We start from the raw sequence: 5449 nt of genomic DNA, 5'->3' as shown, positions 1-5449 counted from the left end.
GTCAGCAGGAGACTTTTCCGCATCCTCTGGCCTATTCACTAGTTCCAATTTACATGTTGCCACTGGACAAGACAATTCACAAACATTTGATGAACATTCATTGATAGGCTGACGAAACTCTGATTTCTCTGTCACTGGAGCTTCATATTGATTCATCTGGGAACTGGTCAGATGTGTGACAGCACTGAGATATACAAAAAATCTAATATTCAAAATAAAAGCATTAAAAAGCAGAGAAGAAATGGAAATTCTGAGTGTCTCCAAGTTCTTGTTTCTATATCAAGTTACACTGTACTACTAGAAGATAAATAATTATTGCTCTTACTGTGTACTGGGAATATAAATTTCAGCATGTATTCAGGAGTTAATATTATTTAAATTTGTTTTATACTTACATAAAACGTTTCCAGAGTCATCTCACATTTCTAAGGATGCAGATGTATTTGATCTCTGTCTCTTCCCTGACAGACTACTGACTACAGTAATGCTGTTTGTGGAGATGTTAAACATCTTCCTGTTCAGTTCATCCAGTGTCCAGCTGCTCAACTATTGGCAAAATCTCACCTAAATAGCCCCAGACTACTATAATATCTCCTCCCTGACTGTCAGTTTATCACAGGATTGATTTTACCTGCAGGCAACTCTCGTCAGTGGCATTTTGCCACTGAGTGATCTGTGGATGGTTAGGTTTCTCTTTGTACGGACCAGAAAGTCTGAGGCTACACCATCACAGTGAGACACTTCAGCAGAAAACTGTTTATTCACTGATTTCAGTTTATATGACATGTGCCATGAATTTACTTGCTTTAATTGTTGGCTGTGGATTTGGGACAGATTTACCCTTGTTACATGGCAGTCATTACCAAATTCATTTAACTGCCAGGATTTTAAGACAGACAAATTAAAAAAACCCACAACTATTCCTTTTCCAGTTTCCTCTGAAGCACTTGTCTTATTGCCACTTTCTTGTTTTTTTTCACTTGCTTCCTAATGGTTGGGTATTCAGGGACCCTCTGAACCTTTCAATCTGGCATGGAATCCTTTTCTCCTTGACCCATGTACAGCTCATTCTCGAAGGGCTGTATTCAACAGTTCCTTTTTTTTTTGTTCCTCTGCTTTCTAAATATTTTGACCCCTTCTTATCTTCTTGGGTGCTTTTGCATTGAACACAACTATAAATAATTAATTAAACACTAATAACAAATCATTTATGCTTTGAATTTTTTTACACAGGTATTAAGAGGCCTAGAAAAGTCATGGTTGTTGCAACATCTCATCCATCCTCCTTCTCCTGCCATGGAGCTCTTCAAAGCATGTCTGTAGTGGTATAAATTACAAAAAAGGGTTACTTGAGATGGGGATGTTGACAAAGCATAGAGAAAGTTGAGATTCAGGGTTTCTTGTCTTTTTATTTCCTGCAGTCCTCGAGGATTAGAGGATTTACATCAGCATAGGAAAATTGTACATTTCAGTAAGGTGTTAATACCTTGAGGATGCAGTGAGGAAGGAGAAATATCACTGGAGGAATAAGTGATGCCTAAAATGACCAACTGTGGGTCTAATTTTCTGTCCTGTTTCCAGTCAGAGTTATAAGCTGCAATATTTGGACTTTCCTGCCGTCAGCTGTGTACTGACGGACGCACAGGCAGGCCTATTTGTATTTTGTCATGTAATTTTCAAATTATTTTATTTATTCCCAAAAGAATCACTCAGTAGTACAAATTCATAGTTTTACTGGATTTCTTGGTTGCTTCTCGCTCCAAGTTCCATTTAAATGTAAACATGTGGATCTGAGCTGGAAAAACTTCTGTTGGGTTTGAAGCCTCAGTTCTTATTTCAGTCTCTATTTTGAGAATCCTTCTAGGATTTTCCATGGTCTATCTCTTGACCCATACAGCACAATACAACTTTTCCTTGAGGTTTTTTTTTGTGTTTGTTTGTTTGTTTGCATTTTTTTAGCTGGAGTTATTTTGTCTTAAAGGACATGATGTAATATGCATGTGCAAACATGAAGAAATGTACAGCTTCCAGTGACTTTAAAAATTTGAGACTTGCTTTGAAAAAATAGAATATTAGTCCATTTTCTCACGTGAAAATGTTGATTTTTAAGTTATTGTAATCCATTTCACAACAAAAAATAAATAAGATGAACTAGTGAGTTTCTTGGGGAGAATTATATATCTCCAGCAACACATCATTTTGACCATATCTCTGTTTTCTTACTTTCATTGCAGAAACACACAACTTTGGACTCTCAGGCAGAAGAAAACTTGACTGCACTCAGGTTGAGTTGTTAAATGAAAGAGTGTTCAGACTGTTTGCTTCAGAATCTTGCCTCACTGTAAGTTACATGACAGCATTTTTCCAAACACAAAAAATTTTAATACATTGGAAGTTTTACAAGAATTCATCACTTTCTCGCTTTGTTAATTATAAATTCCTGAATCCTAGTTAGGTTTGTGAGAAGGGTGAGGAAAGGACAACCCTGTGGAGTCTGTGAGGAAGGGACAAGGACTTTTAAATAAAATAAGAGAAAACAAAATACATGAAAGGGTTTTAATATTATTAAAATAAGGTTCTTGATCCATTGAATTTGCCATGAATGATGAACATCTTTGTTAATTTAAAGACTTGTTTCAAGTTTTAAATCACATACAGTACAATCAGAAATTGAATTCCTTTCATTAATATTTCATTAAAAATGAAGGGCAATCAAGGCACTTAGACCTTTGGACTTTTAATGAAATTTTTAAATAAACATTTTAGATTGCTACTCCAACGTATCCAGAAATTGAAAGCCTGCTGCCACACACTGCCTGGGTGATTGGAGAAGAGAAAAGCTATGCAACCAAGGTTAGTAAGAGATGTATTTTCCTCTCAGGCCAGCAAATATACTGATGGTAGATTGAACTTTGCTAACTTCATCTCTGATGAAATAGATGTATTATATTCCTGTTACATAAATCTTAATACACAGGCTACACTCTCTATATAGTTATTCACAGTAGGGTTTTAGTAATGGTCAATTAAACTATTGCATTTAAATACCTGTTAGAAAGTTACCTGAGATAGTACATCAAATACCACTACACACTTAATACGATGAGTATTTATACTCATAATATATGCTATAATATAATGAAGTAAAACCCAGTTGTTTTACTAGATCTTTTTTAATCAATGTATGCAGCTGAAGATACAACTTTTTTTCTTCTAAACACTTGAAATACAGAAGATAAGACTATGTAGCAGTTTACAGTCTAAATTACATTATGTAAACTGTCCATTTATCCATTCATATAAATCTAATATGAGCATTAGTTAAGGAAACAGTGATTTGCACTTTCAGCGACATTTTGAAATGTTTAAATGCTCACAGATCAACACTACTTTCTACCATCAGCAATTATTTTTATGTAAATAGAGTATGAAAATTCGAGTTTCATTCCATGACAACGAATTGGAGAAGTTATAAGTAGAAAATGCAGGTCGTTCAGTCAAGTTCTTCCTCATTCAATCTTTTCATCATCCTCTGTTGCAGGTTTGCTATTGCTGTGTCTGCTTGTAGAAGAACAATTTGCAGCAGTGAACTCCTCATGGTTTCTTCCTCTCTGTTCAATCCACAGCACCATTAACCAAAACTTTAGATGGGTTATTAGAGAAAAGATTCCTCCCTCTGAGGGTGGTAAGGCCCTGGCACAGGTTGCCCAGAGAAGCCGTGGCTGCCCCATCCCTGGAGATGTCCAAAGCCAGATTGGACAGTGCTTGGAGCAAACTTTGGGATAGTGGAAGGTGTTTAATCTACATTCCAAAATATTAATTTTGAAATAATTTTGAAATCGCACACATAGGTGTAAGCTTACACACAAACACACACACCTACACACTGGCATACAGTAAGTTCATTTTGAAGAAGTAAGAGAACTTTTAGCTTGAGATATGTTTATCCAAATACCAGCTGAGCTACATGTGACAAGCTTTACATTCTGTATGTAAAAATACATGCTTCTATCAGTTCAAGCTGCAGAAAGCAAAGATAAAAAACTTAAAAAGCATGAATTCCAGTGTGCTTTTAATTGTCAAGGGAAATACAGGCAGACATGGATTTCGGGAGGCTACACACTTTCCTCTGGCTTGTTCAAGCATGCAAACAAATATATGGGGTTTTTTGGTTTCTGGGTTTTTTTTAAAGATTTAAAGGAATAAAAAGTTAAGGTGGATGCCCCTTGCCAAAACCACAGCAGATGTAAGAAGTAGAAGGACAATTTCAAAGCAGTGTGCAAGTCTATCAGCATGAAGCTTGTCTCAGTCTCCACACACCACTTTGAAAGATTTCCCAGAGGTTTTTGTCTGGTATTTTCTTATTCCTATAAAAGTGCTAAGCTTTCATGGCAGAAATGAAAGAAAAAAAATAATAAAGTCTGAAAGAAAATGCTCTGTGCAAAATGAGACAATGAGCAAAGTATCTCTGGCTGGATAAACAGAGTTTTGGTGTGGGAAAGAGAAAAATGATTATTTGGTGAATATTTTGTTCTTTGAGAAAAAATTTTTCAAGTGTTCAGCTTTGTCCAGAGGCAAATAATACCTTTGAGTAACAAACATTTTGACATTTGGCTGCAGTGAGTGGCTATAAACTCTTCAGAAGAGACAGGCGAGGAAGGAGTGGTGGTGGGGTATCTCTTAATGTTAGGGAGTATTTTAGTACCTGGAGTTTAATGATGACGAGGGTAGGGTTGAGTGTTTTTTGGTAAAGATTAGGGGAAAGGCCAGCAAGGCAGATATTCTGGTGGAAATGTGTTACAGACAACCCAGCCAGGATGGAGAAGCACAAGAAATATTCTATAAGCAGTTGGTAGAAGTGTTACGATTGCTGGTTCCTGTTCGTGTGGGGCACTTCAACTTAGCATGTGTCTGCTTAAAATACAATGCAGGGACTTACTCTGGATATTGCCTTTAAAGACAATAAAAACTGTTTGTATAAAGACATTAGCAACAAAAGGAGGGTTGAAAAAGTTGTCCATCCTTGGAACAGCTGCCCAGGGAGGTGATGGAGTCCCTGTCCCTGGATGGATTTAAAAGCCATGTGAATGTGGCACTTGGGGACATGGGTTAGTGGTGAACATGACAGTATTGGGGGAATGACTGGACTTAATGAGTTTAGAGGCAATTTCCAACTTAAACAATTCTACGATTCTATGGCTAGCTGAAAAAGTTGGACCTAGTCTGTTGTTAAAAGGTGCTTCAGAGGACCCTGATTTCTATAGACATGGGCCAATTTTGAATGAATAAAGAGGGATAAGAGGGATTTTCCTCTCATAACTGCTAAAAACAATCTTTGAAGACACCAATATGAACAAGCTCAAGGACTTCAAGGAGACCTACCAGTGCTGTGGATGGCTTCCCTATTTCATGCTTGACTTTCCATTCTGTCAGTCATCAACACAGAAAT

General features: G+C 36.8%; 1 long non-coding RNA gene across 1 annotated transcript; it reads left to right on the top strand.

The window, feature by feature from the left end:
* Positions 1 to 2072: 2072 nt before the first annotated feature.
* LOC108493089 lies at positions 2073 to 3632 on the top strand. Its single transcript, XR_001873334.1, has 3 exons — positions 2073 to 2341; positions 2767 to 2853; positions 3542 to 3632. It is a non-coding gene; the product is annotated as an uncharacterized LOC108493089 (long non-coding RNA).
* Positions 3633 to 5449: the final 1817 nt, after the last annotated feature.

Source organism: Lepidothrix coronata, unplaced genomic scaffold, assembly GCF_001604755.1.
Source record: "Lepidothrix coronata isolate B3197 unplaced genomic scaffold, Lepidothrix_coronata-1.0 Scaffold14, whole genome shotgun sequence".
Classification (NCBI taxonomy): Eukaryota; Metazoa; Chordata; class Aves; order Passeriformes; family Pipridae; genus Lepidothrix; species Lepidothrix coronata.
Note: the sequence above shows the minus strand (reverse complement) of the source record. Positions and strands in the feature narration are given on the sequence as shown.